Below are 25,812 nucleotides of genomic sequence, written 5' to 3'. Positions count from 1 at the left end.
GGAGTGTGCAGGAGGCAGCTGATCAATGTTTCTCTCTCATTGATGTTTCTAACTCTCTATCCCTCTCCCTTCCTCTCTGTAAAAAATCAATAAAATATATTTTTAAAAAATTAAAAAAAAATCTAACATTATAACATAAGCACTTTGTGATTTTGTTAAATTAGACTTGTGTGGCTGGGTCTATGATTTATTTATTTTTTGAATGTCCAGACTCTATTACTTATATAAAATGTTTAGCAGATATCTGTACAGTGGAATTTTAAACAACTATCAGAATGAATCATCACCTCCAAGAGATTTCCCAATATCCTTTCTTTGTTTTGTGTGTTTTTTTTTGCTGTGGTGGTTTTTTTTTTTAATTTTTTTTTTCTGTTGCCTAATTGTGAATATGTGTGTGGGTGCAGTTTCCCTCTTCGAGGCCAAACAGCTGGGGCTTCCTTCACTATTAAGAGCCAGCAACAGCCAAACCCAAGTTCCTAAGGTTGCAAAATGGATGGAATTCTCAGGGGCGCTTTGTCCCAGAGCATGTGGAATTTGAAAGCAAAAGCAGATGGAGTCCCGGAGAAAGACAGCTTGATGATGATGATTTTAATGATTAAATAGAAATCAAACAAGGTACCATTGAGGGATGGAGTGAACTGGGAAGCTGTCAGAAGGTCACAGAGGAGAGGAAAGGGGAGTTTCAGAAAGTTTCTGTGAACCATAGGCAAAGCCATAATGCTGGAAGAGCCCTGAAGCCCAAGGACAATAGATGTGTGTACTGCCCTGATTAGTAATGGCAGGAGATGCAGATGGCTGGTTAACCCATTAGATAGTCAGCATAGGGAGCCACCAGGGAATATGTGGCAGCTTTATGTAGCCAGACCCAAACAGGTGGCAGACAGCTTGAGTTGGGCTCTCTGTGTTGGTTGCTGGCCTTATTTGAAATAACAGTAGTAAAATGCTTACTAGGCTGTAGCTTCACTTTTTTGTTTTTCTTTTGGCCAAGCATTGGTGAATAGCAGGGTGATATCAGGAAGTTTAGTCTCAGTTCTGCTTTGATATTTTTATCTTCCCTATTTCCTGAGACTCTCACAGCCATGAACTTTCTCCAAAACATGCAATTGAAAATGTTCGATGGTGACCCAGTTAAGTTCTCCCTTTAGGTACACTAACTGCTCAACCTTAAACTCATCCAAGTCACCCCTATACTAAGCGGCACAGCAGCCTGTCTCTGTTAAGGTGTGAAACTCCAGGGCAGCCATGTCAAATTCAGATGTAATGGCAGGTGAATTCTGTAGGTGAATACACCTGTTGTAATGTGTTTGAAATACATAAAAAGGCTTTAGGGAATATTACCCATTAAAGGCAGACACCAGAGAGGCTGATGCCTAAGATAAGTATATAACCTATGCACTGTTTCAGGCATTCTTTGATTTGTGGTTAATCCAATTTTTGTGGCTTGCTCAACTTTGCATTTCAGTGAAATCATTTTTGAATCCTGTAAAATAAAAGAGAAGTTTGTTTTTGTTGTACAAATGCAATGAACCAGATTTCCAATTTGAACATGCCTCTTATATCAGGTGCTTCTGACACAATATTTAACTGATTCAGAAGACTGTGGTATAACCTTTGCTCTCCTTATAATAGAAGAAAAGACAAAATGAGTTAGAAAAAGATGGCTTAAGTAATAGCTGACCAGGCTCAATTTCAGACCCGAAACTCTTTGGGACTATTTTAAAATGATTGTTCTTCCTATATATAAAGAGGAAACATGGAAGACAAGGAGGAAAAGCTGGACCAAGCTTCCACTCAGCTCCTGCCTGTGGGTAAAGTAGGCTTCACTCATAGGGCTTCCTCCCACAAAATAATTGAGGCATATGCTGGGTTAAACAAAGCTGAAGAATTGTCTTTGTTATGAGTAGTCTCAGAGTTTTCCTGTGTTTTTCTTTTTCAATTACAGTTGACATTCAATATTATTTTGTATTAGTTTCAGGTGTACAGCACAGTGGTTAGACAACTATATAGTTTACAAAGTGGTCACCCCGATATTTCCAATACCCACTTGGCTTCATACATAGTTATTACAATATTATTGACTGTATTCCCTATGCTGTACTTTACATCCCATGGATTATTTTGTGACTACCAACTTTGCTTAAGTACATTGTAAAATTTATAAAATGCATATAGGCAATGTCTGCTAAACTTACTCAATTTCACTGAATCCCCTTGTGCTTTTTGTTACAGAATATCTCATGAGGTAGGAAGCTGAGACATAAATGGTCTTTCCAAACTGTGAGGCTGAACCATCTCCTTTGCTATATCAAAACTGAAACTACTGGAGTTGCTGTTGAAAGCCAGTTTAAGATCCAAATCTCGTGAAGATGAGGGGACCAGGATAACTTTCTAACTCATTTCCTGTGTGGTGCAGATTCCTTGTTCTAAATGACAACATTAAATTTTGGGTGAAAATATGATTTTGTGGTCAAATGAGTTTAGGCAAAGCCTGATTCAACAAAAGTAAGCATTTTATTTAAAGGTACCTCTTAGAATGATTTTTAAAAGCAGACACTTCTTGGGCTGGCTACTTAGATCACAAAAAGTTCCCCTCTTCTGGGAACTGCTCATATTACTCAGAAATATGTCATCTGCAGTCACATATATTATGATTCCCAGGCCATAGCTGATTGGTCAAGGAATAAAATATTTGAACTTCAAGGACCCATTAAGAATAATTGTCCTCATAGCATTTTTTAAATATATATATATATTTTTTAAATATATATATATTATATTGATCTCAGAGAGGAAGGGAGAAGGAGAGAGAGATAGAAACATCAATGATGAGAGAGAATCATTCATCAGCTGTCTCCTGTACATCCCCTACTGGGGATCGAGCTGAAACCCAGGCATGTGACCTTAACCGCGATCCAACCCATGACCCTTCAGTCTGCAGGCCGATGCTCTAGCCACTGAGCCCAACTGGCTAGGGCATCCGCATAACATTTTAAGCTGAGAGATACAGAAGCTAGCCATCACTGGTGACTGTGTCACTTAAGTGTTCCATGAGAAGTGATTTTGAAATCTGACTCAACTTCACACTCGTGGAAGTTATGCAGAAATGCTGATTCATGTGCCCTCCCCAAGATCTCTAAATCAGAAAGTCTTACACCTGATTTACACAAAAATGTTTCATAATGAGAGCTAAAAATTACTGAAGACTCCCCGTGCACTCTATGTCAAGTACTGGAGTTCTTAAGATCTCCAAGGGGATTTAATGCATCCTTTCCAGCACTGGTGTAAAGGTGCCCATTTGGGAAGTTCTGGCAACTCATGCTGCTGGCATGTTCAGTAGCTAATCTTACTGAAGTTCAGTAATGCAACTGTTCTTTTGATTTCTGTGTATTATCAGAGTATCCTTCCAATAAATTCACTTTTATGTTTATAGCAGCTCAAAGTGATTTTGGTTGCTTGCAACCAAAAGAACCTTAACTAATACAATTGTGTAAATTTCCTAGAATGAGATTATAGCATGCAGTGCTTCACAAACTTATTTGACCGCTGAATGCTTTGTCTCAAGGAGATTCTTGTTACACCAGTGTTGCAACTCACATGCTTTGGGGGAGCATTAATTCAAGGCAGTAATCTTCAACCTTTTTCATCCCATGTACACATAATTACTAAAATTCTGCGGCACACCACAAAATATGTTTTTTGCCAATCTGACAAAAATAAGTATAATTTTTATTCATTCACACCAGATGGCTATTTTGTTGGCTATTGTCATTTTTTAATTCGACAATTAAAGGAACAAAGATCAGTGCTCCTGTCTAAATAGTCAGGTATTATATGTTCTAAAAAATTCTATCGGCACACCAGTGTGCCTGCCTCTGCATACCGGTTGAAAATTGCTGGTTTAAGGTAATTCATTTAACAGTGTTATGAATTTGCTATAGGCTACACAGTGAATGTTTGGTTTCTTAGGGTTACATTAATTGCTTTACTATATGGTCTTAGGATGAAGGACACTCAGAGATGATATACACAATTGCATGCAATTAAATAAAACCTTAATACTCAGTTTTAGGATCTCTTTGGGAAACCGGAAGTCAGGGCTCTCCCTCAGTGATGCAGTGCTATTTGCATATAAGTTTTTTCCACTCACCTACGGGTTTTACATAAAAGACATCACATTCTGCAGTGTACCCAGACAGATTAGGACATGGCTGCTCATTCTATGTCTGTAATTAAAGAAAAAAAAGTGTTATTAAAGAATAGACAAAAAGTAATAAATTTTCCCTTCTAAATACCTAAAAGTTTATGGAAATGCAAAAAATAGCAGGATAAATAGCAGCAGATTCAGTTGAAATTCAAATTCTGCCATTTATTAGTTCTGTCCACTTGAACAAGGACCTCTACTTCTCTAAGCCTCTTTTCTGTCTTACATAAGGAGATAATAATTCCTCCTATATTTTTTAGGTTATGACTAAATGATTTCTGTGTATTATCTGTGTAAATTACTAAATTATAGTAATTATAATAGTAGTTACCATTTATTAATATATTGCTACATGCCAAGTACTATGCTATGCCTTTTTAATTTATTACCTTATTTAATTTTCTAAACAATTCTGTGAGGTGATTACTACTAATTTTTCTATTTTGTAGATAAGTAAACTTAAACTCAGCAATATTAAGAGCATTGTCTAGGGATGCTCAGTAAATAGAATAGTCAGGATACAAACCTAGACAGTTGGACTTCAATGCCTACATATTGTAAGCACTCAGGATTTAACTGTTGCCTCCAGGAAGTTCTGTTTTTCCCCATGACTAATCAGTAGCAGAGAAACATGTTGTTATGACAATATATTTAAATTGTGAAGGAAAAATATTAAAAATCTGTATGGATTACACTCATGAATTTTGGCTTTTATTCTTGGTCAAGTTAGGAATCTTTGAAAGGATAATTTCAGTGGAGGGGAGAGAGCATCGAATTATTGAAAGAATCACAGTAAAACAAGGAAAATTGACTGGAGCACCTGCATCGTAGAGAGAAAGCTTAAGGAGTGATAGAATTTGGGTGGGATTAGTGAGAAAAAAAAATTGTCATTTGAGGTAAGGGTTTTACCTAGAGTAGAAATGTGGATTGGTAGAAAAGACTAGGAATGGGCTACAACAAGCAGGGATAATGTTACATTGGAATAGTAAAGATGAGCAAATTAGTTTGTTTAGATGAAGGACATGATTTAAATTCAAAAGTGCAAGAACAATAAAGATAGCTAGATTGAGAAATGGCCCCAGGATAAAGTGCCCGCCCCACCTTCTCATATAGAAGCTAACACATATTGGATGGTAACTCTGTGTGAGGCACTACCTTAATCATTTTACTTGTGTGAAATCATCTAATGTTCATATAAACCCTATGAAGTTGGCAAAATTCTGAGATCTATTTTACTGTTGAGGAAAATGAGACATGAAAGTTCAATAACTTATATGAGGCTACTAGGAAGTGGAAGAGTCAGCATTCAAAGCCAGGAAATTAAGCTTCAGACTCGAGATCTTTACCAGTATGCTATACCACTTTGTAGCTTGGGTTGGCTTTATTAGGTTGCTCCCTTTCTCATAAAACTAAAGTAGTTTCTTATTACTTTTACTAGAGGCCCAGTGCATGAGATTCATGCACTGGAGTGGCAGGGGGGTGGTCCCTCAGCCAGGACTGCACCTTCTTGCAGGCTGGGAACCCTTGGGGGATGTCCATCTGCCGGTTTAGGCCTGCTATGCTCAGCTTGTGGCTGAGCGGTGCTCCCCCTGTGGGAAGGCACTGACCACCAAGGGACAGCTCCTGCATTAAGCGTCTGCCCCCTAGTGGGCAGTGTGTGTCATAGTGACTGGTCGTTCTGCTGTTCGGTCGATCTGCATATTACCTTTTTATTATATAGGATTAGCAAATTTACATTCCTCTACCTGTACCTTTAGAGATCTCTATCAACTTGCCACTCTTGATCACCAACATATTTTCCATCAGTATCCCCAAATGGACCCACCTCTATTATAGGTAAATTAATGTTCCCCTACTTGGCATACTTTCTCTCTCTCTGCTATTCCATTGTCTCTGAACTCCTTTAACATTCAGCTCCAAAAATTTAGTCATTGCCTCCAAGAAGCCCTCTTTGATTTTTTCCACATCAAATATCAATTATAAATTACTCTTTTTCCTCACAAAATCTATCAGCTCAGTGGATATTGATTATTTTGCCCTTAGTAACCTTACTTGATAAGCAATATTGAGTCTGTGTTTTTTAATGTCTTTCCACTTAATAGATTATCAGATCCTTGTGATCAGTGTATTTGTATACCATATCCATTCATTTGATGTTGACCACATAGAAGAGGTGGAACCAGTGGGAAAACAGTAGCAAAAATAGTAGGAATTGTTTTTCCTAAAAGAAGCCTAAGTTCAGATTGTTAATATTTTTCCCAAACAAAAAGTAATACAAGCATACCATTATTTTTTTAATATGTTATTTATTGATTTCAGAGAGAAAAGGACAGGGAGAGATAGAAATATCAATGATGAGAGAAAATCATTGATCAGCTGCCTCCTGCACATCCCCTGCTGGGGATAAAGCCCACAACCTGTGACCTCCTGGTTCATAGGTTGACCCTCAACCAGGCAGGCATACCATTCTTGATAGCACTTTGCAGATAGTGTTTTTTTTGTTTTTTTTTTGTTTTTTTTTTACAAATTGGAGGTTTATGGCAGCCCTGCATCATGTAAACCTATTGGCATCATTTTTACAACATTTGCTTGCTTCATTTCTCTGTGTCACATTTTGGTAATTGTCTCAATATTTCAGATTTTTCATTATTATTATAAGTATACAATCTAATAATAGACAAATATGCAAATTGACCATACCTCCAACACACCCACAAGCCACACCCGCCATCCAATCAGAGCGAGTATGCAAATTAACCCAAACCAAGATTGCTACAGCCACAGAGAGCAAGGTTTCCTAGGTAACAGAGGAAGCCAAGCTTTCTGCCTAGGCAGCCCTTGCCAGGCCTAAGCCTCCACTCAAGCTACAAAGTTTCAATTATAGAAGGTAAACAAATGGCAGCAGAATGGAGCTTCAGAGAGCAGACCAGGGTTACCGCCAGCAACAGGGGAAGCAAAGCTTTCCGAACACCCTGGCCGGGCCCACCCGCTTAAGGCAACAAAGTTTCAATTATAACCCCAACACAAATGGCTGCCAGCCTCGGAGGGAGCCCCAGGCTTGGCTCCGCTCCAGGCTACAAAGTTTCAATAGTAGAAGGAAAATAAATTCCAGATACCAGGGCCTCCACTTGCGTTGCCAGGGGGCGTGGCCTGCCTGTAAACCACCACAGGCCCCTCGCTCAGGCCACCCCACACCCCAAGGGAACCCCCACCTGATCTGGGACGCCCTTCAGGGCAAACCAGCTGGCCCCCACCCCTGTACCAGGCCTCTATCCTATCTAATAAAAGAGTAATATGCAGATTGATCATCACTGCAACACACAATATAGCTGCCCCCATGTGGTCAAAGATCCTGCCCCCATATGGACACAAGATGGCCACCACAAGATGGCCAGCAGGAGAGGGCAGTTGGGAGGCACCCGGCCTGCAAGGGAGGGCAGTTGAGAGGGACCAGGCCTGCAAGGGAGGGCAGTTGAGAGGGACCAGGCCTGCAAGGGAGGGCAGTTGGAGGTGATCAACCCTGTAGGAGAGGGCAGTTAGGGGTGACCAGGCCGGCAGAGGAGGGAAGTTGGGGGCAAACAGGCTGGCAGCAGAGTGGTTAGGGGGTGATCAGGCTGGCAGGCAGAAGCGGTTAGGTTCAATCAGGAAGGCAGGCAGGCAAGCAGTTGGGAACCAGCAGTCCTGGATTGTGAGAGGGCCGTCGGACATCCCTCGAGGGGTCCCAGATTGGAGAGGGTACAGGCTTGGCTGAAGGACAACCCTCCTCCATGCACGAATTTCGTGCACCAGGCCTCTAGTTTATTATAGAGATTTGTGATCAGCAATCTTTGATGTTGCTATTGTAATTGTTTTGGGGCACCATGAACTGTGCTCATATAAGACTATTAACTTAATGGATAAATGTGTGTATTCTGACTGCTCTACTGACAAGCCATTACCCATATCTCTTCTTCTTCTGGGGCCTCCCTATTCCCTGAGATACAACAATATTGAAACTAGGCCAATTATCAACCCTATAGTGGCTTCTAAGTGTTCAAGTAAAAGGAAGAGTCCCTTGTCTACTCCTGGTGAAGATGCTGTGAAGGTTGTTGAAATGACAACACAGGTTTTAGGCTATTACATAAACTTAGTTGATAAAGCAGCAGAAGGGTTTGAGATGATTGACTTCAATTTTGAAATAAGTTCTACTGTGTATAAAATGCTATAAAACAACATTATATGCTAGAGAAATTGTTAGTGAAATGAAGAGTCAACCCATGTGTTAGGTCTGATCAAATAATTGATTCGATGCCCCCTCCCCTGAGAACTGACCTTTAGGCCACTTCACAATGGACATTCCACTTGCTTAGATCATATTCCACTTGCTAAGACCATTATCTCTCCCCTCCAGAGTTTCCCAGAATCCAGACCTGCAGAGGATTCTCCACCCAGAAAAAGCCCGCCGAGAGTCCTTAAAAACCTCTGACTCCTCATCTTTGGGAGCTGGTGCCATTTTGGGACTCAGCACATCTGGGTATCCAGATGACCTAATAAATTCATAATTTTTCACCCATTTTGGCCTCATGCGTTCCTCCTTCGGCTACCCTAACAACCATGTGGCGAACTTCATTGTCTTATTTTAAGAAATTGCCACAGCCTCCCTAACCTTCAGCAACTGCCACTCTGATCAGTCAGCAGCCATCAACATTGAGGCAAGACCCTTCACCAGCAAAAATAATACAACTTGCTGAAGACTCAGATGATGGTAAGCACTTTTAGCAACATTTTAAAATTAAGGTCTGCCCTGGCCAGTGTTGCTCAGTTGGTTGGGTGTCATCTATGTACAAGGAGATCTGCTGTTGATTCCTGGCCAAGGGCACATGCCCGGGTTGTGGCTCAATCCCTGGCAGGGGGTGTGCAGGAGGCAGCTGATCCATGTTTCTCTCTCATTGATGTTTCTCTCTCTTTCCCTTTCCCTTTCTCTCTCTCTGAAAACCAATAAACTATTCTTTAAAAAAATTAAGGTCTGTACATTTTTTAGACAAGCTGCTATTGCACCCTTAATAGACTACAGTATAGTATAAACATAACTTTTATATGCAGTGGGAAAAAAAATTCATGTGGTTTGCTTTATTGCCATTAAAGTTGTCTGAAACTAAACCTGCAATAGCTCCTAGGTATGCCTGTACCAGTGTTGTTAAGCTTGAGGCTCATTTTCTTACTTGTGAAAATCAGAGTATTGGTTCAAGAAACAACAGACTTCATTGTAAAACAAGTGTAGATGAATAATGCCTTTTGAAAACAAAGTTTTGATTATACAAAGCCCCGCAGAGATTATTTCATAATTACTGAAAAGTGGCAAGTATCCCACATAATACCCTTTCCTTCTGAATATGGAAATACACTTGCATAAGTGCAGATATTTGGCGATGAAACAGTAGAGAAGATCTCCCTTTGTGCTTAGTGGAATGGTGCCAGTTGGTACTCACTAATTCAGCCAAGGTTCTCTCTGCTAATGGCAAAGCCTGCCTGTCCCTGTAGCTACACAAATACTGGATTATTCATTTTCCTTTTGGCAAATGCCAGAGTGGAAATGCCCACGATACTTGTTGTTTATCATGAATAATTGTTGGGGGAGATCCCTTGGTAGAAGAAAAACTGAACAAGCCATGATAACAAGAATAAATTTGAATGCCGTGGAATTCTTTGTGTGTGCGCACACATGCGCATATAAGTGTGTATGTTAATGTGTATCACAGCCTTCATGTGGGTTTTGTTTTCTCTGAATACTCTGTGTTTCTATGGCATCTTTCATTTGTGGGGTTCCAAGCTGGGATTAAAAGAACTAACATAAGTGACCCAGTGTTTACTCAGTGCCCAGATAGTACCTGGCTCTTTTTTGAGTTACATAATAAAGACTACTTGTGGTTTTTGCCCTATGAAATCATGTCCTTAAATAGGTATAAAGCCCTAGCCAGCTTGGCTCAGTGGATTGAGTGTCAGCCTGCAGACTGAAGGGTCCCAGGTTTGATTCCAGGCAAGGGCACATGCACATGCCTGGGTTATTGACTCTATCCCCAGTGGGGGTTGTGCAGGAGGTAGCCAATCCATAATTCTCTCACATCATTGATGTTTCTATCTCTCTCTCCTTCTCTCTTCCTCTCTGAAATCAATAAAGAAATATACATTAAAAATAGGTGTGTAATCATCTAACTATCTGGATAAGGGAGTTGTGAATAAAATGAATATGGAAACTAAATACACAGGGTAACAGAGATGTTGAGATTTATTTGAAATGACAGAGATGTTAAAACAGATTAAAACACAAACAAGTCTTTGTTTCCAACTAGCTGAGTTTATTAAAGCAAGGTATTATTGAGGAAAAGTGTAATGGATTTAGAAATTAAGTCAGGGTCCAAAGATCTGAGTTCTAGTTTCAGTGCTACACTTAAGTGGCTGTTTGACATAAGCAAGGAGATTTCTCTCCCTGCCCTCACAAAAAAAGAGTATCTATTTGTGAAAACGCAGTTCAAGCTTTATTAGTAATACTAGAGGCCTGGTGCATGAAATTCATACACTGGGGAGGGGAGGGTCCTTCAGCCCAGCCTTCCCCCTCTCACAGACTGGGAGCCCTCAGGGGATGTCCTACTGACAGGGAGCGGGCCTAAGCCACAGTCTGGCCTCCCTCTGCTGGAGGTGACCAGGCTAATCAGGGGAAGACACCAGCCACATCAACCCGCTGCTGCCGCCACTGCCGGCTGCTGCAGCCACCAAGGTGTTTTCGTCAACACTGACTCCAGTCCCTTCACCACAAAAAAAAGACAACTTTCTTTAGGCATTTTCAAGATGTGCCTTTCATAAGATTTGACATTTCTTTCTTTCTTTCTTTCTTTTATTTTTTATCCTTACCTGAGGATATCTTTCCATTGACTTTTAGAGAGTGGGAAAGCAGAGAGAAACATCATTGCGAGAGGGACACTGTGATTGGTTGCCTCCTGCATGAGCCCTGACCTGGGCTCTGGCCAAGGAGGAGCCTGCAACCTAGGTACATGCCCTTGATCAGAATCGAACCTGGACCCTGTGGTCAGCAGGATGAGGCTCTATCCACTGAGCCAAACTGGCTAGGGAAGTATATGACATTTCTTAGCCCCTCCAGCAGCAGACCTTAGAACCCTAGATCACCTTGGATTCTTATTACCCAAGTTACCAAGAACACTGTGAGTGGCAGTGTACAGGGAGCTTAGCCAATGAGTGGTCAGAAAAGGTGTTTCCTCTGCAGCTCATGTGCAGAGGACCTCCTGCCTTGTGTCTGCTGGGCTTGGGGCTTGCCCTGAGCCATGCAGGGGCTAACTGGAGCACACCCCCAGCCCGGCAGCCCTGAGTTCTGTCCGCTGGGCTGGGGGCATGCCCTGAGCCATGTGGTGGTGACCAGGGGCACATCCCCAGCCCGGCAGCCTCTCATTCTATCTGCAGCCCTCTCGCCCTCTGTGGCCAGGGCGTGGGACGCTATGGGAGCCACCATATTTGTGTCAGAGTGATGGTTAACTTACATATTACCCTTTTATTAGATTAGATATGTTTTTAAGAAAACACTTTATTATAGTGTGATTGACATATAGAAAGCTGTATATATTTAATGCATACAACTTGATGTACTTGGAGATAAGTATACCCATGAAACTATAACCACAATCAATTTCATAACATATTTATTACTTCCAAAAATTCTCCCTCCCTCCCTCCCTCCCTCCCTCCCTCCCTCCCCTCCTTCCACCCTTTTTATTTTTTTGTGATAAGAACACTTAACAGAGTTCCCGAGGCATGGCAGCCACACAGCTGGGGGTTGGGAGGGGGGCACAGGACCCCAATTGACGGTCCCTGAATCGGAAGGCCAGTTCCCACCCTCCCCACCCTCAGCAGCATTGCATCCTGTGCTGAGCCCTCCATCATGGGCCCTGAGCCTGCCGCCCCAGCGCCTGCTGCAGTCCCACGCTTGAGGACTTCGAAGTGCTGTATGGGGTGGGAGATACAGAAGGTGAGGACGAAGAGGGGGGGAACCTAAGTGAGGTGCCCCCACTAGAGGACATAGGAGGAGACCGAACAGCCAGGGACCCTGCCTGAGGCTGCTCCAGCCTGGGCGAGGGGCTGGGCATCAGGGGAAGAGGCTGTTGAGGAATAAGATGCTGGTCCCAGGCCCACTCAGCTCAGGTCGCTCTACCAAGGGCCAGGTGGTCACAGTGCAACTGCAGATGTCACTGGTGTGGGAGGAGCTAGAACAAGTGTTCATATTGGGTGACAGTGATGTCATCCAGGGCCTGGATCTCAGCGTCCCCCTCATGGATGTGGGGGAGTCAGCTATGGTCCCTACTGATTCCAAGTACCACTATAGCTCCCAGGATAGCAGGAGCCCATACACCACCCGCCCCCCGCCCATTCGGCCCTGAGCCTGGAGATGACCCTGAAGGCAGCTCGGACGGGCTTGGACCTGGAGATGCTCGCGGGGCAGGAGCATGTGGCACAGCCAACCCGGAGCAGAGTGCATGCCGAGTGCGGAGCTCTGGAAGCTGGTGAAAAAGCACGCAGCCCAGCGGAGCCCGGAGACCACCCTGGACCAGCAAATGCTGGGCAACCCCAGCTGGTTGTTGCCAAGTGTCCCGGCAAGGGGGTTGGTCCAGCTCATGGAAGTGGCTATTTGGAGCAACTGTTGTTGCCCTGTGGTCATCGTTGCCAGGAACTGACTGCCAGGGGGCCGCTACTCCTCACAAGCACTGTGGGCCCCACCCTGTGCTCCCTAAGTCTCCCAGCTCCCTGTCTACTACCCCTTCTAGCCTAGTCCCTTCCTCTGGTACAGGAACAGTGAGGTTTAAGGGTCACATGGCCCAGTGAGCAGGGGGAACTGAAGCTCTATAGGAGGAAAATAAGGCAGGGCCCAGGTTCCATGTCCAGCCAGGAAGGAGTGGGCCCTTATTCCTCCAGATCCAATTCCTACCCACTCACCCCACCCACCTTCGTTAGGTCTCAACAGGGGCCTAACTCAATTTCTCCTTCCCAAGGCCTCAGGCAGCTCTTCCCCCATCCAGTTCCTGTCCAGTTGCCAGCCCCTGCTGCCTAGCCTGCTGCTCTCTGTCCAGGCTCCCCCCACCCCAACTCCCTCACCACTACCAATTGAAATAAAGCCTTCCATCCTGAAAAAAAAACCAACAACAAAAAACCCTCAACAAAACACAACAATATCTACTCTCTTAGCAAATTTCAAGTATTCAATATACTAATTATAGGCACTGTGCTGTGGAGTAGATCTCTAGGACTTTCAGTAATTTGTTGAAACTTCATATCTTTGACCAACACCTCTTCACTTCCCCCTGCACCCAGGCTTGGATAATCAATATTCTAGTCTTTTCTTCTATATATTTGACTACTTTAGAGTCCTTATCTATACTAATAAAAGGGTAATATGCTAATTAGACTGGGTCAACCAGACATCTTCCAGACGTCTGACTACCTTCTGGACAAAGCCACAGAAGTGGGAGCCAAGGCAGAGGCAGTTAGGGGTGATCAGGCCAGCAGGAGGGCATTTAGGGGGCCACCAGGCTGGCAGGGGGGCAGTTAGGGGGTGAACAGGCCAGCAGGGTGACAGGGGTTGACCAGGTTGGCAGGAGACCAGTTAGGGGGTGATCAGGCCAGCAAGCAGGGGCCGTTAAGGGCGATCAGGCAGGCAGGTAGAGTGGTTAGGGTCGATCAGGCAGGCAAGCAGGTGAGCTGTTAGGAGCCAGTGGTCCCGGATTATGAGAGGGTGCAGGCCGGGCTGAGGGACCCCCTCCCATGCATGAATTTCATGCACCAGGGCTCTAGTACTAGTATAAGTGGGATCGTAGAGTATTTGTCTTTTTGTGGCTGGCTTTTTTCACTTAGCATAATGTCTTCAAGGTTCATCTATGTTGTCACAAACAGCAGAATTCCTTCCTTTTTATGGCTGAATAATATTGCATTGTATGTAAATAGCATATTTTATTTATTTGTTCATCCACCAATGGGCATTTTTGTTAATTCCATGTCTTGGCTATTGTGACTAATGCTGCAATAATCATAAAAGTGCAGATATCTCTTTGAAATGTGATTTCAATTTCTTTGTGTTTATACCCCAAAATGGGACTGCTAGATCATATGGTAGTTCTATTTTTAATTTTTTTTAAACTCTCTGTACCAGGACATTTGCAGCTGTCTCTGTCGCTGACTGGTCTGCAGGCTCTCTGCACTGCTGTATTGCCAAGATGTCTCTTTCTAACAAGCTGACTCTGGACAAGCTGGACGTGAAGGGCAAGCAGGTCATCATGAGAGAGGACTTCAATGTTCCTATGAAGAACAACCAGATAACAAACAATCAGAGAATCAAGGTTGCCATCTCAAGTATAAAATTCTGCTTGGACAATGGAGCCAAGTCAGTTGTTCTTATGAGCCACCTGGGTCGGCCTGATGGTGTCCCCATGCCTGACAAGTACTCTTTGGAGCCAGTTGCTGTAGAACTCAAATCTCTGCTGGGCAAGGATGTTTTGTTCTTGAAGGATTGTGTGGGGCCTGAAGTGGAGAAAGTTTGTGCTGCCCCAGCTACTGGGTCTGTCATCCTGTTGGAGAACCTTCAGTTTAATGTGGAAGAAGAAGGGAAGGGGAAATATGCTTCTGGGAACAAGGTTAAAGAGGAGCTAGCTAAAGTAGAAGCCTTCTGAGTTCACTTGCCAAGCTAGGGGATGTCTATGCCAATGATGCTTTTGGCACTGCTCACCGAGCTCACAGCTCTATGGTTGGAGTCAATCTGCCACAGAAAGATGGAGGTTTTTTTATGAAGGAGATGAACTACTTTGCCAAGGCGTTGGAAGCCCAGACGACCCTTCCTGGCCATCCTAGGCGGAGCTAAAGTTGCAGACAAGATCCAGCTGATTAATAATATGCTGGACAAAGTCAATGAGATGATTATCGGTGGTGGAATGGCTTTTACCTTCCTTAAGGTGCTCAACAACATGGAGATTGGCACTTCTCTGTTTGATGAAGAGGGAGCCAAGATTGTCAAAGACCTGATGTCCAAAGCTGAGAAGAATGGTGTGAAGATTACCTTGCCGATTGACTTTGTCATTGCTGACAAGTTTGATGAGAATGCCAAGACTGGCCAAGCCGCTGTGGCTTCTGGCATACCTGTTGGCTGGATGGGCTTGGACTGTGGTCCTGAGAGCAGCAAGAAGTACGCTGAGGCTGTCACTAGGGCTAAGCAGATTGTGTGGAATGGACTTGTAGGCGTATTTGAATGGGAACCTTTTACCCAAGGGACCAACGCCCTCATAGACAAGGTGGTGAAAGCCACTTCCAGGGGCTGTGTCACCATCATAGGTGGTGGAGACACTGCCACTTGCTGTGCCAAATGGAACACAGAGGATAAAGTCAGCCATGTGAGCACTGGGGGTGGTGCCAATTTAGAGCTGCTGGAAGGTAAAGTCCTTCCTGGGGTGGATGCTCCCAACAATGTTTGATATTTTTCCTGCCTTTTGGTTCCTGTGCACATCCCCTTAGTGAACTTAGTGCTTTCCACACCTCTACTTGATATTGGCTAAAATCTTCCCCCATGTCAAGATTCAGCTAATGGCCAAGAGATGCAGCCCAGGAACACTTACAAGGTTGCACAGCATCTCAGCTCAACTTTACTGCACCCTGGACTTGCTTCCATTCTTCAGGATCCCATTTGAATTTCTAAGTGACTAAACCATTATGCATTCTACAGTGCATATATTTATATTTTGTCTGTTAAAAAAGTAAGCTGTTAGCTTAATTCTCTTCTTGGAGTAGCTTATTCTGATTCGCTTTGTCATTGTTTCGCTACTCACATGAAAACCAGGTGAAATTTCAGTTGTAGGGAGGGAGGGAGACAAAGTTGTTCATCTGTTAAATAAATAAAAGTATTCATTGAAACTGGAAAAAAAACCTCTCTGCACCAATTTACATTCCACCAACAGTGAACATAGGAGGCAACCTATGGAACACGAGAAAATTTGCAAACCATATATCTAATAAAGAGCTCATATCCAAAACATACATGGAACTCCTATAATTCAAGAGTGGAAAAGACAAATAAACCAAATAAAAATAGGCAAATAACCTGAATAAACATTTCTCCAAAGAAGAAACACAAAGGCCAACAGGTATATGAAAAGGTGTTCAACAGCACTGGTCATCAGGGACATAAAAATTAAAACCACAAAAAGATATCACCTCACACCTTAAATGGTTTGGCTCGGTGGATAGAACGTTGGCCTGCAGACTGAAGGGTCCTGGGTTCGATTCCGGTCAAGGACATGTACCTTGGTTGTGGGCACATCCCCAGTAGGATGTGTGCAGGAGGCAGTTAATCGATGTTTCTAACTCTCTATCTCTCTCCATTCCTCTCTGTAAAAAATCAATAAATATATTTTTTAAAGAAAAGATATCACCTCACATCTGTTAGGATAATTATTATGAACACAGTAAGACAACAAGTGTTGGCAAGGATGTGGAGAAAAAAGAACTCTTGTAATATATTTGACACTAGCCAAAAATCATGAAAAATATAGTTTTAGAAAAAGGATATCACAGGGCCAGAGAATAAAGATGACTCATTACTGCCTTATTTCTTCTTCAGAACACAAAAATATTTTTGAGAACTTATTCTTTAAATGAGGAGTCAGTTTTATCACCTTTATTTAGATTGTTTACAAAGGACAACCCATTATTGTTTGTGTGACTGGGGCTACTAGTAATTACTTAACCTCTCTAAGCTACAAGTTCCTCCTGTAATTATGTACATGGAAGTATTTGACACAATGCTTCTTTGTGCATAGTAAGTGCTAAATAGATAAACTCCAGAGGCACTAGAGCAGTGATGGCGAACCTATGACATGCGTGTCAGCACTAACACGCGTAGCCATTTCTGATGACACGCAGCCGCCTCAGCGGCCGCATGCCGAGGATGAAACATTTGCTGCTCTTGAGGATGAAACATTTGCGACTAGAGTAACTCCAAGACTCTAGTCGCAAATGTTTCATCCTCCCCTATTAGACACTCTGTGCCGGAGGTCTGTAGGCCAAAACAACAGAAGTCTGGCACAGAGCGTCTAGTTCTGGGACTTCCGGTTAAGCCGGGATCTTTGCCCTCACTTCCGCCGGCAGAGCAGGGAGCAGCGGAATGCAGCGGGGGACGCATCTCTGGGGGCCCTGCCATTACCAGTAACCAAATAACAGTTAACCGCAGCAACCATTATCTACTGTTCTGGGGTGTCATGAATTTCTAATCCATCATTACTGAGATAAGTGAGGGGGTGGCTGGGAGAGGCGAGGGTTTGTGGCATGCTATGGGTGCCGTTTCCCACCATTAGAAATAGTGGCAGCCATTTTAATTCACATAAGGAACACCATCTTGCAGACACCATTTCACCACTATTGCTGTTGTGCATCCTTATTAACCCCTATTTCTGCTTATTAACCCTGCCCTTTCCTAAAAGATAGTTATATGCACCATTTTGTGGTTAGTTAGGCTAGTTAACCCCTAATTGCCTGCAGGCCTAACAAGCTATCTATAATTCTATCTTCTGTCACTGCCCCCCCTGATGGAGAACCCAAAAAATAAAAAACTAAGGTTAAGTAAAGGAAGTGGTAGTAGCAGTGGCCCACCCTTTCAAGAGACATGGACCAAGATGTATGGCTTTATAGAAAAAAATGGAAGATCATTTTGCATTCTATGTACTGAAACGGTAGTAAGCAGAATGTGGAATATAAATAGACATTTTGAAACTAATCATTCTCAGCTCTTGGAAAAAAGTGAGGATGAAAGGAAGGAACACATTTCCAGGCAGATACACCTTTATAAGAGCCAATCTAATTCCATCCTTAAATTTATGAAAGGCTCTACAAATTTAACATCTGCAAGTTTGAGCATTGCTCACTCTATAGCTCAGCATGGAAAAGCACTCAGTGAGGAAGAATTTATTAAAGAAACTCTCCTAAGATGTGCACCAGTTCTATTTCACGATATGCAGAATAAATATGCAATTATTAAGAGAATATCTGAGTTACCACTCAGTAGAAATATCATAAAAGACTGAATAATGAGACTGAACACAAACGTACATCAATTAAAGAGAGACATAAGGAAGTGTAAATATTTTTTGATCTCTCTTGATGAAACTACTGATGTCACATCACATGCTCAGTTGGCCATTATTGGTCGATATTCTGATGGTCTCACAATGAGAGAAGAGTTGATAAAGTTAGTATCAGTGTCAACAAGTAAATCAGGAAGCGAAATATGTAAGGTTGTTATACAAACATTTTGTGACCTAAGCATTGATATCTCTAAAGTTGTGTCAGTGACGACAGATGGGGCACCAAATATGGTGGGGAAAAAAGTCGGATTTCTCAAATTGTTTACAGAAGCTATTGGACATCCGATTGTGCCTTTTCATTGTATTATCCCTCAGGAGGCTTTATGTGCCAAGGCAGGATTCACCAACTTAAACGACTTAATGACAGTTGTTACAAAAATAGTTAATTTAATAGCTGCTCGCCCCCTTCACGAGAATTTTTGGCACTTTTACTGGAGGTTGATTCCACCTACAGTGGACTGCTGATGTATAATAATGTAAGATGGCTGAGCCGAGGCAAAGTTCTTGAGCGCTTTGTGGAGTGCTTTGAAGAAATTAAGGTATTTTTTGACGATAAGGATCTGGGAAACTTTCCTCAGCTTAATGATGATAAGTGGGTCAACACCCTGATGTTTTTTACAGATATCTCTGTTCATATTAATGAACTGAACTTAAAGTTACAAGGTTTTGGCAAAAGTATTGATGTTATGTTTGGATACATAAAAGCTTTTAAAAGTAAAGTTAAAATTTTCAAGCGAGATGTAGAAACTAAAACTTATAAGTATTTTCCTCGAGTAACAAAGTATTTTGAGAAGGCCAGTGCAGCTGTACAAAATGAAATGGAACTCTTGCATATGAAGTACCAGCATGTCTTAGACTCGTTACTTGACCAGTTTAGTGATAGATTTAGTCAATTTAGAAGTCTAGAATAGACCATGAAAATAATTAAGTATCCTGATGTAGTAGTCTACAGTAGTTTGGAATTAAATGGTTTCCAATGGATGCAAATTGATGATTTAGAGATGCAACTTGCAGAATTTCAAGACAGTATCTGGGCTCAGGTGTTTTCTTGACTTGAGGTCAAAGCTTGAGAATCTGGAAAGGTGCTGCTTGGAGAATCAAGAGGAGTGCCACTATGAACAGGAAATTTGAAGTGCCTGGAACCGACTACCAGACACTTTTAGCACCCTGAAAAATATAGCAATGGCTTTACTCACAATTTTTCCCTCTACATACTTTTGTGAGGCCTTATTCTCAGCGTTAAATAATATCAAAACCAACAAAAGAAACAGATTGACAGATGAAGTTAGTAGCGCTTGCTTGGGCCTGAAGTGTACAAAATACCAACCTTCAATTGAAGATTTAGCCAATGAAATTCAGCAACAAAAAAGTCACTAATAGGCAGGTTAGTTAAAGAATTCCCCCTCCCCCTCACTTATCTTAGTTCACGGCACCCCACACAAGCTAAATAATATCAAGAACAAAAGAAACTGACTGATGGATGAACAAAGAAGTCACTAAGCAGGTAAGTTAAATATTTAGTTTTTGGTTTATTAAATACAATTATATATAACAATTATACATTTATGTTATTTAAACTATAAATATCGCGAAATAATTTTTTCCTCAAAGTGACACACTACCCGAGTTATGCTCAGTTTTTTGGCGAAGTTTGACACACCAAGCTCAAAAGGTTGCCCATCACTGCACTAGAGTATTAGAAATTAGGCCACTAGAGTTGGACCACTTGGGTTCAAATCTTAGATGTTTTATTTATTCACTGTGTGACCTGGAACAACTTATTTGATTTTGCTAAACCTAAATTTTATTTTCTGCAAAATAAGGATGATAGTATCTACTTTATAAGGTTAGTGTAAATATTAAATAGAATGATATGTGTAACACAAGCCCTGGTACATAAAGCTCAATAAAAGTCATTCATTAATTCAACAAATGTTTATCAAACATTTACCATATGTCTGTCACTAGTATATGTTTTGGGATACAATGTTGAATTAAGACAGAAAGCAATCCTTGCTTTCATAGAGCTCCTATTTTGATTGGGAAGATAAACAATTCATAAGTTAAAATAATAATAATATAAAATATAAGTGATATGCAGAAACTAAAGCAGAATAAGGGACTAGGGGCAGACTGTAGGGGCAGGAGGCATGCTATATTTTAAAATTATCATTCATTTAGGGTTGCTGGAAAGGCATCTTCTCTAAGGATGTGGCACTTGATCAGAGGCTTGGGAGTTGTCAGAGAAGACAGCCCTGTACAGGTCTGGAGGAAGAACATTTTTTTGCAACGAAGTAGCTGGTGTGATGTTCCTAATGAGGCAAGAATAATCTTAGTGTTCCCTAGGAAGAACAAAGACATCAAGGTGGCTGGAAAATAGTGAGTGGGGAGGAAAAGAAAAATGGGAGATGAGATCAGATTAGATAGGCAAGCAGGGGCCAGATCATGTTGGGTAGTGTCAAATGTTAGCTATTATAATTGTTACCATTGTTAAGCTCAAAGGGTTTTGATTATTGAAGTAATGCTTTATCCCATTTAGTAAATCCTTGTAAGAGTCTATGAAGCAGAAACTTCTTATGATAATGATAATAATAGCAATAATGGCTGCCTTTATCATTTGACCTTTTACAAAATGATTTTCACATACATAATCTCATTTACTCTTTACAACAACACTGTAAGTTAGATAATTACTAGTATTTTTCTTTTGAGAAGGAAGGTTTACAGAGAATAAAGTATTTGTGCATTCACATGGCCAAGTATGTAGAAGATACGGGGCTCAAAGTCTAACCCTAGATGACAGTAGTCCTCCCTTACCCATGGGGCATGCATTTCAAGACTCCCAGTGGATGTCTGAAATGGTGGATAGTACTGAACCCTATATATACTATATGTTGTTGTTTTTTCCCAATACATACATACCTTTACACTTAAAGGAAGCACTTTATGACTCCTCTTTGGCATATGCAAATTTCCAGCATCATTACTCTTGCTTTGGGTTCATTATTAAACAAAATAGGGTCACTTAAACACTAGCATTGTGATACTGTGACAGTGGATCTGGTAACCCAGATGGCTACTACCTGACTAAGGGCGATTAGTGGTGTACAGCGTGGAGATGCTGGACAAAGTGATGATTCACCTCCCTGAAAGGTTCAGAGTGGGCCAGGGTCACACACCTATGACATGAGGCTATAATGTATCAAAATAGATTTTATTACAGGCACCTGGGTGCAGGTGGGCTGAGACCAAGAAAGGCATCAGCAAAGAGAGCAGGGAGAGATAGGCTTTTATTAATTTTTTCTGGCTGCAAGCCGGTCTGCTGATGTAAGGGTCTGGTCTGTCCTTGGTTCCTCCCATGCCTGGTGTCTTCTGGTTATCTGAGCTAGGCTATGCTCAAGGCTGCAAGCTTTCTGCAAGATATCTGCTAAGCACAATAAGCGTTTCTTTGCCCCGTTTTATTCTCTTTAACCCTTTCACTCCCCAGGCAGGATGGGGTGGGACAGCTCAAGATTTTATCATGCTTCTCAGAATGGCAGGCAATTTAAAACATGAAATGTTTATTTCTGGGATTGTCCATTTAACATTTTCAAATTTTTTATCCCGGGTAACTGAAATACCGAAAAACAAAACTGCAGGAAGGGAGAGGGGACTACTGTGTTGTTTTATTTATATTATGCCTCTCTGTCTTGTTGACCAGGTAACAAAAGTGATCAACAAAAGAGAATCTGATTTTGCAAGGAAATAGAGGTCAATTCCACAACTACAAGTAGAACTCAAGATACTGATTTTATCCCCTTAATATAATCGACATCTCAATTCAGTTGCCTACCTGTCCCTAATACTTGTGAATTTCATGAATATAATTTAAGTGTAGATCAGTAACTTGAAAGAATCAATACAAATTCATAATAGTTGGGCATTGCTTCTATAAGTGAGTATTGCTTACTCTCACCCTCTAGTGTTTTCCATTAGTTCAAGGATAAAGTAGACTTATGAGGGACAACATGTGAATTTGATTGAACAAAAAGATAATCTCATTTAGGAAGAATGACACATTACAAACAGTGATGCTGGAGGTTGGCATCAATCCATTCGATATATAACATATATTAAGATGTATCAAATGCTGACCAAGTTCATTGTGTAACAGAAGACACTGAATCAGGCTGTTAATTTGTCTTTTGTTTTAGATATTTCTGAGGTTGTTTTATAAGGTGAAAAGTCAAATGATACACAGTAAATTGTAAAACAGAGCAAAAATTAAAAAGAAAAGTTACATACTACTCAAGAATCAATTTTTCTTTTATGCATTTATTTTCTCTCTTTCTCACTGAAATTCTAGGAGCCAGTTTTGTTATGGTTGCCTTTGTCTTCTCTGTGCCCCCAGGTAAAACAAGTTAGCTAGCAATCCTAAGCCTATTAATACTCTGCTGATATTTTACAAAGAGACCCAGTTTGAATTATATTACACTAAGCCGATTGATTAGTCTGGTCAATAACATTATTAATTATGGTGGGAACACATGAAATTTACACATAGTTTCTGTCCTTAAAATGTATCTATCCAATCCAAATAGGCATGTACCTAAGAATGCATAAGTAAAAGTTGACAAAAATGCAAGAGGATTATATTCAGTCAGATACATAATCTTAAACTTCAGGCTCTTTTTGCCTGTCTAGAAATCTCTATTGCAAAAAAAATTCATGTCTTAAAAATGCTTTACAAATGACCTATAATAAGTGAATGCTGAATGCTCTCTAGCATCCTAAAATAGATAAGTTATCTGTCCTTTGAATCCTAATCAGGGTGCCTGAATAACCATTGACTTATGTGACTTTTCTTATATATGGAAATGTACAGAGCTAGTAAGTTATTATTGCCTATTCAACATTACATAAAGGATATTAGGACACCATTTTCTCCTTGAATAAAATTAGAAATTGTGGGTAGATGTCACTGAAATATTACTATATCCATGTACATTTGGAGATAAATAAGCTTCTGTGGTCTGGTATGAAAACCTGACCATTATTTATAGCATTGTTTCTCAAAGCATTGTCTGTGGATTACTCTGATCCAAATCACCTGTGGTGTTTGTTAAGTTGCATAATCCTGAGCTCCAGGCATAGCTATTAAATCTATCTGGAGGCGAGTTCAGGAATCTGTATTTGTCACAAGCTCCCCAACTCCAGGTGTAAACCAAAAGTTTGGAACCATATTTAAACCATAACTATAGTCCTTCTAGAGCAATAAATTCCATTCTAAAAACAATTTGCCAATTTCAGATATACAGTTATTAGTAGTTAAGAGAGGCCCATATTCCCTTCCTGAGAATGTTTTTCCATTGCCTTCCTTTTTATTACTATATGTCTTCATTTCATTGTGATAATATATGCATAACATTAAATTTTCCATTTTGATAATTTAAACTATATAATTCAGTGGCATTAAATACAATTACAATGTTGTGTGACCATCATTGTGATCTATTTCCAATGTTTTTTATCACCTCGAAAGAAAGTTTATACTTATTAAGAAACAAGCACATATCCCCTTCTATAAGCCCTTGTAAGTTCTAATCTACTTTCTTTCTCTATGAAATTGCCTATTCTAGCTATTTTATATGAGAAATGATACAATAGTTGTCCTTTTATGTCTGGCTTTTTTTATAAAACAATGTTTTTCAAGGTTCATTTGTTTTGTCCATATAGAAGAATTTTTATTTTTATTTTTATGGTTAAATGATATTTAATTGTATGTCTATATTGTATTTCACTTACCTCTTTGTCTGTCATTGGACCTTGGGTTGCTTCTGCATTTTGGCTATCTATAATAATAAAAGTGTAATATGCTAATTAGACCTAAGTTCCTTCTGGACATCCTTCCGGATGAAGCCAGGGCTGCGAGGGAAACCCATGTCCCTGGTGCCAGAGGGAAGCCAGTGCCAGCAGCTGGGGGAAGAAAAGCCTTGTGAATAATACTGCAATAAACACTGATGTACAAGTAACTGCTCAAAGCCCTATTTTCAATTATTTTGAGTATATACCTAGGAGTGGAATTGCTGGGTCAAAAGGTAATTCTATGTTGAATATTTGAGGAACTGCCAAATTGTTTTGCATAGTGGCAGCATCATTTTATAGGCCAATCAACAATACATGAGAATCTTAATATCTCCACATCCTCACCCACACATTATTTTATGTTTCTTGGATAATAGCCTTCCTAGTAGGTTTGGAGTGGTATTCACTTGGGTTTTGATTTGCATTTTCATAATGTACAGACATTTTTTTTTTCATGTTCTTATTGTCACTTTGTATATCTTCTTTGGAGAAATGTTCTGTTCAAGGCCTTTGACGATTTTTTAAATTGGGTTATTTGTTTTTGTTGTTGAGATGTGAGTTCTTTATATAATCTGAATACTAAATGCAAATATTTTGTCCTCTTTTCTGGATTGTTTGTTCACTCTATTGATTGTGTCCTTTCAGGTGCAAAAGTTTTTAATTTTGATGAAATTCACCTTATCTAAGAGTTTTATAGTTTTAGCTCTTAAATTAATATATTTGACTTAGTTTTGTATATGATGTAAGGTAAAGGTCAAACTTCACTATTTTCCATGAGTATATTCAGTTTCCTCAGCACCATTTTTTGAAATACTGTTTTTTCTCCCATTGAATGATCTTGACTTCCTTGTCAAAAATCAATTCACCATAGATGTATAGGTTTATTTCTAGCTTCTCAATTCTATTTCATAGATGTATACACTGAGTGACCAGATTATTATGATCTCTGAACACATAATAATCTGGCCACTCAGTGTATATCCTACCTAATAAAAGAGTAATATGCAAATTGACCATACCTTCACTACATCCACAAGCCACACCCACCAGCCATGCCCCCCAGGAAAGCATCAGCTGCAGACTTTTCTGGCCTTGGGCATGGGGAGATTGGGGTCCGGCCAGAGGCTTTCCTGGCCTTGGGCACCAGCGGGGAGCCTGCGATGGATCGCAGGGAACTGGGGGTCTGCTCCTGCTAGGGGTCTGCTCCTGTGGTGGTTTGCAGGGAGCTGGGGTCCCCTGCCCAATGGGCGGTGTCTGTGATCACAGGGAGCTGGAGGTCCCCTGCTTAGACCTAAAGCTTTGGCCAGAGGCTTTAGGCCTGGGCAAGGCACAGCCCATGATTGGTGTGAACTATAGAGGAAACACCTTTTCTGACTGCACATTGGTTAAGCTTCCTGTATGCCACTGGTAATATTCTTAGTAACTTGGATAATAAGAATCCAAAAAGGTGATCTAGGGATTTTCCACCACACTTCTGGAGAAAAAAATGAAGGTCTGCTGCTGGAAGGCTAAGAAATGTCATATCCTGCCCTAGCTGGTTTGACTCAGTGGATAGAGCCTCGGCCTGCTGACAGCAGGGTCTGGGTTGATTCTGATCAAAGGCATGTA

General features: G+C 41.1%; 1 pseudogene; it reads left to right on the top strand.

The window, feature by feature from the left end:
• The first annotated feature begins 14,431 nt into the window (after positions 1-14,431).
• Positions 14,432-15,699, top strand: LOC103296770 (phosphoglycerate kinase 1-like; annotated as a pseudogene).
• Positions 15,700-25,812: the final 10,113 nt, after the last annotated feature.

The sequence above is a fragment of the Eptesicus fuscus genome, chromosome 1, assembly GCF_027574615.1.
Source record: "Eptesicus fuscus isolate TK198812 chromosome 1, DD_ASM_mEF_20220401, whole genome shotgun sequence".
Lineage (NCBI taxonomy): Eukaryota > Metazoa > Chordata > Mammalia > Chiroptera > Vespertilionidae > Eptesicus > Eptesicus fuscus.
The sequence above is the reverse complement of the archived record's forward strand: the minus strand, read 5'-3'. Positions and strand labels throughout refer to the sequence as shown.